This window comes from Pteropus medius, unplaced genomic scaffold (assembly GCF_902729225.1).
Source record: "Pteropus medius unplaced genomic scaffold, Ma_sr-lr_union100, whole genome shotgun sequence".
NCBI lineage: Eukaryota > Metazoa > Chordata > Mammalia > Chiroptera > Pteropodidae > Pteropus > Pteropus medius.
Window position 1 is genome coordinate 33,300,749 of NW_024340696.1, and position 13,509 is coordinate 33,314,257.

A 13,509-nucleotide genomic window follows, 5' to 3' on the forward strand; every position below is an offset into this window, starting at 1 on the left:
ACAATTCTTTTCTAGCCTATATAAATCAATTTTATGACCTTTTTTTTTTTTTAAGAAACATCACCCAAATGTCTGCTCTGAGAATTGTAACTAGGGTGTTGATGTTTAGCTTCTTGGGGATGCCATTAATGTTTTATGAGGTTTTTTGCTTGTTTTTGTTATATTTTTTATTCTCTTATAGTTTCACCTCCAGAGAAGGTATTCAAAAAGAACTTTTTTGAAATGGGTGGATAGAAAGATAAGTAGATGAGATAATAATTTTAATGAATGAACTTAGAACTATTTGTCTTTTCAACACATAATGAGAAAATATCACAACATCCTTGTTAGAGGCATCCTTGTTAGAGGCATTTATTTATTCATTTATTTAATAAGCACTTTTATTCATTTATTTAGTATTTTCTCACTTTAATTAAACATTGATAATTGGAAATATAAAATTGAAAATTACTCTCCTACTTATATTCACCTAATCCCATTTGATATGCTAAGAATTTTGGTTGCAAATCAACAGTGATCAATTATCTACCTCTTTAATGTACTAGAAAGCATAAAATGACAAATCGTTAAGCTTCGTATCTATCCAGGTGCCAAAGAACTTGGTACTAACCATCCCAAAAGATTTTCTTTCTTTGACAAAGGCAGCTGTTACTTTCATCAAAGTTTAAACTACTAAAGTCTATACTAGTTGACTATTTTCCTACAAAAAAAAGTAATTTATCCTAGAATTATTAAAAGTGAAATTGTATAGATAATGCAAAAGTAAGTTTTAACTGGGTGTATAACAATTTGGGGTAAAGCTGAATTGAGCCAGGAAAAGCTTATGTGAACCAAGAAAAACAGGCCTAACCAGCTCTTCTTGCTCAAAATAATGGAATCTAAAATGAGTCAGGTCTAACACTGTAAAAAGGCTCTTCAAAGGCCCTCTCATGAATTTACATATATTAAACCAAATTTCATCTGTATTTAAAAATTTTATCTATATGATGGTCAATAAAGTCATGATATAATAATTATACTTAAATAGCAACATTCCTATGGTAAAATCAAGGCTCAATTCTGGAAGTTCTAGAGAAATACGTAGAAAAAATGTTAACAGTGGTTAGTTATCTCAGGAGGGTGAGAAAAAGGTATTAAGAAAACAAAATGCTTTAATTCTGTCCTTCTCTGATGTTTTATCCTACATTAATTGCATATTGCATTTTAAGTAGAAAAATAATTTAAAATTTTGTTTATGTTGGGCTTCTGGTGTTTATATGATAAATAATCCCCAGCATATTTCTCCACTATATTATAAAGATGCCTACTCACATTCATATTGATTTCTTTTAGTTCCGTGTGCATAAAGACTTAGGCATCTCAGTAAATATGATGGCTGCAGAGCCCCTGGAAGATGTGTGCTTCTAACCATGTTAAAAACATTATTGTCAGCCAAAGTTTTCACACGGTCACAGTTTCCTCTAACTGGAACTAAAGAAATTAACAGTTAAAAGTCATTATTATCATTTTAAGTTGGGAAGAAATGTTGCAAATCTAGCTACTATGTAATATAAATTTATCACAGATTATTTTTTAGCTATGTATTTCTGATCAAAGTCTACAATTATATAATACAAAATACACATATTGGAAATTTACAACATTTTGTAAAGCAATGAACATTTAATATAACGTTTTCAATTGAAAATACTTCTTTGTTTAAAGCACTTCCATGTTTAACTGGTTTTAGTAAAGACCTTAGAGCCCATAATAATGAACTTGGGTTTATTACTTAGACAACTGCAGAAAGGAATAAGGCATACATTTTTACAAGAGTGAAAAAAGTAGACTTTGTAAATATACTAACGATTTTAAAATAGTAATATCAAATCATAACTCACTTATCAAATGAGGGTGGGGAATTAGGTGTGACACATTAGCAATTTTTGTGCCATTTTAACTTTAGCAAACAGTTGAAGTTAACCGTTTCATAGGTTTTTCTCTTTTTAACAGCAATCTATTAAAACTGTATCAGTTATTTTCTCGCCTGAATATATTCAACAGAATATTTTCAACAGAAATCACCTTGTTCTGCAGTTGAGGGACATCAGTTATCGTATTACATGAGGGTCTCCATCACTACTAAGGTTGTTATGTGCTGTTTGGCTCCCTCACCACCTCCTTTGCTGTCCGTTGTTCCCAGCATGCCTGCAGCAACCTTTTCTTTTTTCCTTCTAGCGTACCACACCCTAGGAACATAGGAATAATTGAAATTAGCCATAGAAATCCTGATAAGCAAGATTGTTTAATCCATAAACTTAATTTTACAGACAAACCTGAGGCAACAGGCTCTGATATGAAGCTCTGATAACTGCTTCATTCCTTTCTGGTAGTAAGAACATTTACTTTTCTTCTCAACCCAGTACACCGCTTTTTGCCAAGTGCAGGCTGCACCTTGATCCAGGTAGGTAAGATGGTAGGAAAATTGGCTGCCAAATAATAAAAACAACATAGTTCAAGTTGTTAGCATGCCCATGACAGCTGCAGTCTCTGAGAGTGCTCCTTATAAATAATATCCATCTTCCCCATTTGGTTATAAACAATTTAAGTAATAAAGTAAAAATGGAAGCCATGACCGTTTTTAGAAATGTGAGACCCATTTGGGCCTATGGACTAAACTGTAGAATTAGGAAGATTTGCCCACCTAATCCTAGACAGCCCTGGACCCAGGCAGTTCTCTAACATGGAGGCTCCCTCACAAGAAAAAAGGAAACAACTGAGCTGTGTGTGACTAATGTGTCCTTCTTGATTTACCAATTCCATTTAGTGGATGCTCACACAAAATCATCACAGTGTTCAATTTTATATACAACCAGCCTTCCGCTACTTCATCTCTCTCTCCTGCAATTACCTCACATGTAGAGAGAGGATTGAACTAACTAACCATACTCATTTTGTTTTTCTTGAGTTTGTATGCAATGTTATAAAAAGTATTGTTTGAGCGTATATTTTAAAACTTCATATAAATTTACACATCCAAGGTCCCATTCTGTGTCTTACTTTTCTTACTCCACACTATGTTTTTAAGATCTGCCTGTGCTGTGATATATTGATCAAGTTCATTGCTTCTAAATGTTGCACAGTGCTCCAGGGTGCTCAACCACCACAATCCACTTGCTATTTCCGACTGATAGACATCCTGGTTCCTTTACATCCTCCTGCGTGTCCCATTACGGTAGTGGCATGATCATAGAGCCATGGATACCTAATTTGATTGAGCACTGCCAAGTCACTGTCCAAAATGGCTGCCCCAGTCTACATTCCCTCTCACAGTGTGGGAGGGTTCCTATTACTCCATATCCTCACCAAATTTTTTACTATCTACGGCCTGGCTTCCAATAAGAGTTCTGCTAACAAAGAATCAAGTCTTCCAGATTCTTTATAACCTGCCTCTTAATCTCCTAATTGTATGTTCTCTATTCAAATAAAAATTCCATTAACTGAAAGAATTGTCTAAATAAAGACTTCAGAATCAAACCCATAAGGGGCTCTCAGTTTACTTAGAAATCTCTGTGCTAACAAGGATTACTCAACTTCTTGATTTCAAGATTTTTATCTCTCTTTTTTCTGGTCTATGATGATCTCCATGTGGTCTGAAGTCATTTTTTTGTTTTAGTCATATGACACAAATGTTAAGATTTTTAGAGAAAATAAAAAAACATCCTTCTTGAAAAGGCCAAGCCTGTCTCTTAAACCAGATGAAATTCAATCCTTCACATATTTAACTAAATGAGGACCTTTTCTTGAGATAAAGCTTGGGAAGGTAGTAGATAAAAGGCTTTAGGAAGTGGATAATAATTCTAAATAGGAGAAGTCCCTTTCCTACTCATCATTAGGACTTCTAATTTTAAACTTCATTGAGTTTCAGCATTTAAGATATTTATCAGGATAAAAATTGGTAAGCTTTTATGGAATTTACAAACCACTGTGTGGAGACAGGGCCAAAGGGTTATTAGGAAAGGCCAGACACCACTGCCAAGATCTTCCTGCTATAATGTTTACTTTTTGGCTTAAAAGAAATGAATCTCCCGTTTAAATGAACTGGTGACTGCACGGTCTTTATTTTCTTCAAACTATAAAGTCAAATCACATGGAGATGTAGGGAAAAGGAAAGAAGATGAAAATAAGAACCTAATCCCTTAGTAGAAGTTGAGAGAAATGGCCTAGGCTTATGAATGGAAAGCTCTCATTTGCCTCAAGCTTCATGATTTCCCTCACTGTGAAGTGTTCCTGCAAATCTTCAGGATGTTCTACTCTCGCCCCATCCATATCACATACCTGTTTTTTGAAATCTTCAGCCCTCAGGTCTAAATATCTGAGAGTCACATGGAGAGGCCAGAGCATGGGAACCACTTCTCTTGGAAAATTTTGTTTGTTTAATGTTTTAAGCTTCCAATAATGTTTTCCAGAGATGCTAAGAGCTCACTTTCACTTCCCCAATGGCTCAAATCAGCTCAGGGCAGCATCCTGGATATCCAAACAGGAAGTATCACAGATCGTCCAGTCCAGCCTCCCCCTTATAGAAAAGAGTAAACTAAGGGCCAAAGAAGGGGAACGACTCACACTATGTCACAGTTTGTGAAGCTAAGATCAGACCCATTTCTCCTTGACTCCTTATGCAGAGTCTTCCCCCTATTCCATATATCATAAGTGCATAAGAGTCAGGAACAAGGGTGGGAATGTGCTGGCGGATGCTCCTTTCTCTCATCACTTCCTCTCAGTTTTCCCAGCTCTGGCCACATTGGTTTTAATCTCAGTAGTCATGGCCTAAAGGTCTAAAGGTCAATTTCAGCCTCAGTATGGGTGGCCCTGTAGCCCTGAACCCTAGGCTTCCTCGCTTCACTATGGTACTCTTTACTTCTTGTTGTCTCTGTTACCTTACTCCCCAAACTTCCTCTCCAGCACCTTCTCTCTGCATTCTAGGCTCAGAATAAAAAGCCAGAGAGGAAATGATGAGGCACTGGAACCTGTTAGCTGAGTCTGAGATTCAGTTCCGGGTCTTATTCCAACATTTAGGTCAATAGTTTGTGGCTGATAGGAGTGAAGTGGAGGGCTCTCCTCCTTTACCTTGAGGGTTCTGAATGACAGCTGTTAAAGATTTATGGAATTTCAGGGAGCTTTTCCCAGAGTACAAGGACCCTGACTCAGCCTGCTGGATGGAAGTGAGCCTCCAAGTTCCCTTTCCTCTCCTCTTTATCCAGGCAAATGACCCAGGTCTCTGGGATGAAAGTGGGAACTGCAATTACAGCAAGCCTGGAATTTTCCTCCAGCGGTTCACACTTGTCTGTCTCCTCCCTCTCAATCCTACACAAAATTAGAGGAAAAAAGGAGCCCCTAGTCAGAGATGGGCTCTTTTATACCTGGGGATGAAGTCCCCGCTCCCTACCTCTTCTCCATCTACTGAATATGTTTGTAAAAAATAAAACAAAATCGGGTTCTGGTCAAGGTGGAAGAGTAGGTAAATGCTGTGCTTGCTTTCTCCCACAACTGCATCAAAATTACAATAATCAACCTAGAGAACCATTGGAAGAGTAGCTGAATAAAACTACTATAATGAAGGATATAATGAAGAGGCCAAATTGAGGCTGGTAGGAGGGGTGGAGACGTGAAACAGGCTAGCCCTATACACATGGGTGGCGGTTGAGAATGGGAGGGATATCTCAGCCATAGAGGTACCCCCAGAGGAGTGAGGGGCTCCAGACCCCCAGTGTTTCTGGAGCTGGGAAGAAGAGTCACCACAAAATATGGCTATAAAAATTAGTGGGGATTCTGACTGTCCAGGTAAGACAGAAGGCTGCTGGAAACCCAGATGTTCCCTTAAAGGGCTAGTCCAAAGACTCACTTGCTCACAGGCACTCAAAAATAAGCAGAGGGACAGAAGCTCAGGGGTTGCTGGAGACATACAGGGAAGGATTGAGTTGTGTAGTTTCAAGGCAAAGAATGTAGGGACAGCCGCCATTGTCTCTGTGTTGAGCCCTCCCCGCACATGGCCAAATCTGAATCAGCACTGGTCTGTTGAGATCCTCTCTCTCCACTCCAGTAACTCCCTGGAACCCTACCTCAAACTCTCAAATTGCCAGAAGCATATTCCTGGCTGGGCAGCCAGCCCCACTGAATCATCTCCACAGGAGACTCTGTTGGAAAAAATTGGCTGTCCTCAGCTCATGTACCTCCAAGAATGGAGTACGTTGGGGGGTGATCAGCCGTGGCGTGAGCTACAGTGTTTCCTGAATAAATGTTGGAGGTCTGCAGGCCTCAGATGGGTGGTGGCTGGCCTCAGTGGGATCTGAGACTTTTGTGAATGGCTACAGGCTCAGTGCTGGCATCAGATCTGGATCTGCTCTAACCAGAGCACCCCCACCCACACCCCAGTGACTTTCTGGGACTTTATGTACCATCCAGGACTCCTTCAGCTGCTGAGCCTTGCAGGCAGCCAGCAGATAGCCTCAGACCTTGGGGCGCTCCGAAGCCTTTGCTGAGCTGCCGAAGACCCAGTACTGGTGGGAGCCAGCCTCAGTTCACCATGTGGCCTCTCCCACATTCCTCTAGGTCCAGCATAGGCACCAGCCAACCATGGATCACTCTGTAGCTCCTACCACATAGTTCCGGGCAGTCATAAGCAACAGCTGACATTTGTCTACATGGAAGTCCCTACCCTGGGGACCAGAACAAACACACTCAGAGGCTGGCATCTGACCACAACAGAGCACTATCTGATTAGCCCCACAAGCAGCACACCCAAAGGGTGGTCTCAACAGGCATGTGAACTCACAGGGGCGAATCCCACTCTGTGGGGCCCATCTGCATACAGCAGCTCATCCCCTGTTAGTGTGACCAATCCTCACAGCAAGTCAGCCTGATGTGCAATCAAGTCTTAACTACAACAGGAAAACATACACGACTCACACAAGAAATACTCCCAGAGCACCTGGCACAGGTGACTGGGGAGATGGCGCCACTGGGTCACACAGGACATCTACTACATAAGGCCACCCAGTCAAGACTGGGAAACATAACAAATCTACCTAATACATAGAAATGAACACAGAGAGGCAGCCAAAATGAGAAAACAAAGAAATACATCAATTTCATGCAACTTGAAATTTTTAAAAAGCTAGGTAGCCATACTTATATCATACAAAATAGACTTTAAAACAAGTAAGAGACAAAAAAGGACATTACATAACGATAAAAAGATCAATCCAACAAGAGAGCATAACCCTAGTAAACATTTATGCAACCAACATAGAAGCATCTAAATAAAAGGAGAGAGTGACAGTAATACACTCATATTAAGGGATTTTAATATCTCATTGACACCAATGAACAGATCTTCCAGACAGAAAATCAACAAAGAAACAGTGGCCTTAAATGACACACTAGGCCAAATAGATTTAATTGATACTTTTAGAGTGTTTCATCCCAAAACAGCAGGATATAGGTTCTTCTCAAATGTATATGGAACATTTTATAGGATATACTACATATTAGGCCACAAAACAGTCTCAATAAATTTAAGAAGATTGAAATCGTATCAAGTGTCTTCTCAGACCACAATTACATAAAACTGAAAATCAATTACAAGTAAAAAACTGAAAACACACAAATCTGGAACCTAAATAACATGCTATTAAACAATGAGTGGGTTAACAAAAGATTAGGGAAGAAATCAAAAGACACCTTGAGACAAATGAAAATGAGAGCACAATAATCCCAAATCTATGGGAGACAGAGAAAGCAATTCTAGAGAGGGAAATTTATAGCAATACAAATCTACCTCAAGAAACAAGAAAAATCTCAAACAATCAATCTAATCTTATATCTAAAGGGACAAGAAAAAAACCACCAAACAGCAAACAAAGCCCAAAGTGAGTAGAAAAAAGGAAATAACAAAGATCAAAGTGTAAATAAATGAAAGAGTCTAAAAACACAATATAAAAGATCAATGAAACCAAGAACTGATTCTTTAAAAAGACAAATAAAATTGATAAACCTTTAACCAGACTCATTAAGAAAAAAAAAACCAGAGGATTCAAATAAATAAAATCAGAAATGAAAGAAGTGACAACCTACACCACAGAAATACAAAGGATTGTAAGAAAATACTATGAACAATTATATGCCAACAATTGGACAATCTGGAAGAAATAGATAAATTCCTAGAAACATACAATCCTCTAAGACTGAAACAAGAAGAAACAAAATCTAAACAAATAAATTACTACTAACTAAATCAAATCGGTAATCAAAAACTCCCAACAAACAAAAGTCCTGAACCAGATGGCTTCACAGGTGAATTTAAAGAATTAGCACCTATCCTTCTCAAACTATTCCAAAAAAATCAAGAAAAGACTCCCAACTTGTTTTACAAGGCCACTATTATCCTGACTGCAAAACCAGACAAAGACATACAAAAAAAGAAAATTATAGGCTAATATCCCTGATAAACATACATGCAAATATCCTCAACAAAATATTAGCAAACCGAATTTAGCAATACATGAGAATTATCGTACATTATGATCAAGTGGGATTTATTCCTGGGATGCATGGTTGGTTCAATGGCTGCAAATCAATTAACATGATACACCATATAAACAAAATGAAAGATAAAAATCACATGATTACATCAATAAATACAGTATATTTGACAAAATCTAGCATCCATTTATGATAAGAATTCTCAGCAAAGTCGGAATAGAGGGAATATACTTCAGTGTTATAAAGGCCATATATGACAAACCCACAACTAACATCGTACTCAATGATGAATAGCTAAAAGCATTTTCTTTGATCAAGTAGACAAGGATGTCCACTTTTACCACTTTTTGCAACATAGTATTGGAAGTCCTAGCCATAGCAATCAGACAAGAAAAAGAAATAAAAGCCATCCAAATTAGGAAGAAGTAAAACTCATTATTTGCAGATGACATGATATGACACATAAAGACCCCTAAATAATTCACCAAAAAACTACTAGAACTGATAAAGGAATTAAGTAAAGTAGCAGGATACAAAAGTAATACACAGAAATTGGTTGTATTTTTATACACCAATAATGAACTATCAGAAATAGAAATTAAGAAAACAATTCCATTTATAATTGTACAGAAATACCTAGGAATAAATTTAACCAAAGGGATAAAAGACCTGTATTCGGAAAATTATAAGACATTGAAAAAAAAATTGAAGAAGATATAAATAAATGGAGTGTATATCGTGTTCATGAATAGGAAGAATAAACATTAAAATGTCCATACTACCCAAAGCAATCCATAGATTCAATGCAATCCCTATCAAAATACCAATGGTATTTTTTACAGAATTAGAACAAATAATCCAAAAATGTATATGAAACCATAAAAGACCCCAAAGAGCCAAAGCAATCTTGAAAAAGAACAAAATTGGAGGGATCACAGTACCTAATTACAAACTACACTACAAGGCTACAGAAATCAAAACAGCATGGCACTGACATAAAAACAGACACATAAATCAATGAAACAGAATAGAAGGCCCAGAAGTAAATCCATGCCTGTATGGTCATTTAATTTATGACAAAGGAGGCAAAAATATACATGGGGTAAAGACAGTCTATTCAACAAATGGTGTTGGGAAAAGTGGACAGGTACACGTGAAAAGATGAAACTGGACCACCTTTTATATCATATACAAGAATAAACTCAAAATGGATTAAAGATTTAAATATAAGACCTGAAACCATAAAACTCCTAGAATAAAATACAGGTAGTAAATGCTCTGACATTGCTAACGATAATTTCTTTTTGGATATATGTCCTCAGACAAGGGAAACAAAAGAAAAAATAAACAAATGGGACTATATCAAACTAAAAAGTATTTGCACAGCAAAGGAAACCATCAGCAAAACAAAAAGACAACCCACTGAATGAGAGAAGATATTTGACTATGATAAATCTGATAAGAGGTTAATATCCAAAATATATAAAGAACTCATACAATTCAACAACAAAAACAAACAATCCAGTTAAAAAATAGGCAGAGGACCTGAACTAGGTATTTCTTCAAAGAGTATATACAAATGGCCAATAGACATAAGAAAAAATGCTCAACATCACTAATCACTAATCAGAGAAATGCAAATTAAAATCACAATGAGATATCACCTCATACCTGTCAGAATGGCTATCATCAATATATCAAAAACAGCAAGTGTCGGTGAGGATGTGGAGAAAATGGAACTTTCATGCACTGATGGTGGGATTGCAAATGGATACAGCCACTATGAAAAACAGTTTGGAGGTATATCTAAGAAAGTTAAAAATAGAACTACCTTATGACCCAGCAATTCTACTTCTGGGTATTTACCTGAAGAAAACCAATACACTAATTCAAAAAGGTATATATACCCCATTTTCACTGCAGTGTTATTTACAATAGCCAACATATGGAAGGAACCTAAGTGCCCATTAATAGATGACTGGATAAAGAAGTTATAGTACATATTTACAGTGAAATCTTACCATTTGCAACAACATGGATGGACCTAGAGAGTATTATGCTAAGTGAAATAAGTCCGACGGAGAAAGACAAATACTATATGATTTCACTTATATGTGGAACCTAAATAACAATATAAATTAACAAACACAATAGAAACAGACTCATGGATACGGAAAACAAACTAATGGTTGCCAGATGGGAAGTAGATTGGGAGGCTGGGAGAAAAAAGATGAAGTGAGTAAGTAGAACAATTGGTAGTTATAAAATAGTCACAAGGATATAAGGGAAAGCATAGGAAATATAGTCTATAATATGGTAATAGCTGTGTATGGTGCCGGGTGGGTACTAGCCTAGTCAGGGGGATCACTTCGTAAATTATATAAGTGTCTGACCACTATGCTATACACCTGAAACTAATATAAAATAATATTAAATCTCAGTTATAATTGAAAACTTGAAAAAATTAATAAAGAAAACAAAATAACAACTATGCAAGTTACTACCTCCCCCTCCCACACACCACAGAAAACAAAAATCAAATTTCAAATACATCGACAAACATTTGATTCATTAAATAAGTTTCTTTGCTTCATAGTTTAGTGTGCTCTGTAAATCTCCCAGTTGGAACAAACATGTTTCTTGGGGACACGATTAGGAAATAGCTGTCCTAGAATTGTTCTAAAACTTTTTTTAAACTACATAAATGTATTGAGAGCAAGCAGAACTTGAAAATAGGTTTGCCCCTTGAAAGTTACACCATAAATCAATAAATAATGAATGGAAACAGATTAAGAGAACATGGGAGAAAACCTAGGCAGGAGAAATTATCACATTAACATATATAAGGAAAAAAGGAAATTAGAGAAAGGCCAGTTTAGGAGGCAAGTGTTGACAGTGTTCTGCTAAGCTCTGTCCCTGGGAGAGGATTTAACCTGCTGATTCTAGCTGTTTAGTGCTAGTGACAGAAATATCCATGTGGGTGTGACACTCTTTTTAATTAAAGTCAGGCTCCTCTGAGCTCCCTTTTTGACCAGGCCTCATCTTCGGGCCCTCTTCAGCTTGCTTAGTTCAGTTTTAGCAAGAATCCTGTTAAGTCAGTTTAGAGGAAGACCTGACTTTGATATCTGATCACTCTTGATATCTGATTGAGTTCCTCATCTTCCACCTTTGATGTATAAATCCTTCACATGTCTTCAGCAAGAATCCTAATAAGTGGGTTTAACAAGAATCCCCCTATACTTACTGTCTCCTCTCTCCCTCACTCCCCTCCTTGGCTGGAAATCCTGGCTGCCTTTGCTGTTTTTAGAATTAAGCCTGATCTCTCTCCTCTGTTGCCATAGTCTTGACCCTTATTGTAGTAGTCACAAATAAAGTCTTCCTTACCATTTTAATTAGTGTCAGGATAATTTTTTACTTTAACAGGGGTGAAGAGTGGGAAGAATCCAGTACTCTTATTTTGTTGCCTTCAAACATTCATTGGAACCACTCAAATAATCAGCCTTGCTTTTCTTTCATGATATCTGATCAATTTGATATCTGATCAATTCTAGCTCCCAAAGTTGTTTTCAGGCTGAAGAGAATGTTCATCATTTTATAGCTCTCACTGTTAATTACTACATTGGCATCGATGCTGGTTTATATACTTCCGTGCTTAAGTTAATCATGGAGCAGTATCCTCAAGGTCAAGCATATTGACGAAAATCGTTTCTGGGGTCACAAAAAAGAGGACCAGATGGTGAGATCCGGCCACAGTAAACAATAACATTTAAGAATCTCTGCTGGACCTTAGATGACACAGCTACCTAATGAACATCAGCAATCAGTATTTGAAAAGCCCATAGGGGGTTAGAGATAAGGAAGTAATGTGGGTAATACAAATTATTTTGGCTGTTGTATTCAAAATTTAATATTCTCTCCCACTGTCTATATCCTAAGACTCAATCGTGTCTGTGTTTCTATCCTCTATATCTTAGATCTACCCATAGCTTTATCCTGAGCTGGGGATCTTATTAAGATGCAGATTTTGGTTCAGAGGTCTTGGCATGGGTAGGAACAGGAGTTTGCATTTCTAGAAAGCTTCCAGGTATTCCAGATGCTGCTGGTCCAGGGATCCCCTCTTTAGCATGAGAGGTAAGATGCATTATCTCTAGTTTTGGAGTATTGCCACAAACTCCTAATCAGTTTCCCTGCTTCTCTTTTCAAACCATTCTCCACCCTACTGCCGGCATGATCTTTCTAAAATGCAAATCTGATCAAGATTCTTCCTTTTCCTGTTTCCCAGTGTTCAGATCCTGTTCTGCCGCCCACTCTGCTTTCTTGCCCCCACTCCTGTATCAAGCTCACTGTTCCTACACTGATAAATAGGGCTCAATTCTTACAAGTGACCTGTGATCTCTATTTCTGAGCTTTTTCACAAGTTCTTCTCCTTATCAGACAAACATTCTCCTTCTAATTCCCAGTTCACCTTTCCCACACTCTTCCAGCCTTTTGAAATCCAATTCTCTACCCTTCCTCTGTGATTCCATAACTACCCAAACCACTTCTATCATTGTACCTATCAACCTATATTACTTTTCTCAAATTTCTATCCTTAGATCATGAATAAGGGAAGAGAGAAAGGTACCTAAATTTGTTTTCATTGTATCTCCATTACATTGTTTCACATAAAGAAAATGTTTAAAATATATTTATGAATTGAACTGGAAAAGGGAGAGTATTTAGGAAGTAGAAACCTATAAGGATTTCAAATTTATATCTCATTTGGTCTTCTTTAGAGACTCACAATTAGGATTACTAGATGTTAAAGATAAAATTGATTATGCTGTCAAATTGAACTATAGTCTGAAGTTTTCTAACGCTGTAGAATACTAGGCTTGCAGTTCTGCTTAAATTCTATCTTACCTAAGCAACACAGAATACATATTTTATACCTAAAATAAGGTAGCCCTGACCAGCTGTTTTCTATTTTTACAGAAGAGCTAGCAAATA

At 37.1% G+C, this 13,509-nt stretch overlaps 1 protein-coding gene across 5 annotated transcripts in view; it reads right to left on the minus strand.

The window, feature by feature from the left end:
• The window catches only part of ROS1 (ROS proto-oncogene 1, receptor tyrosine kinase), a 112,115-nt gene extending 109,912 nt beyond the window's left edge, over positions 1-2,203 (minus strand). For all 5 annotated transcript variants that reach the window (XM_039871067.1, XM_039871049.1, XM_039871073.1 and 2 more), the window contains exons 1-2: positions 2,065-2,203; positions 1,312-1,464 (exon numbers count right to left, since the gene is read on the minus strand). The gene's annotated coding sequence lies outside the window, so the exon portion shown is untranslated. The remainder of the gene's footprint in view (positions 1-1,311; positions 1,465-2,064) is intronic.
• Between the last annotated feature and the right edge of the window lie 11,306 nt (positions 2,204-13,509).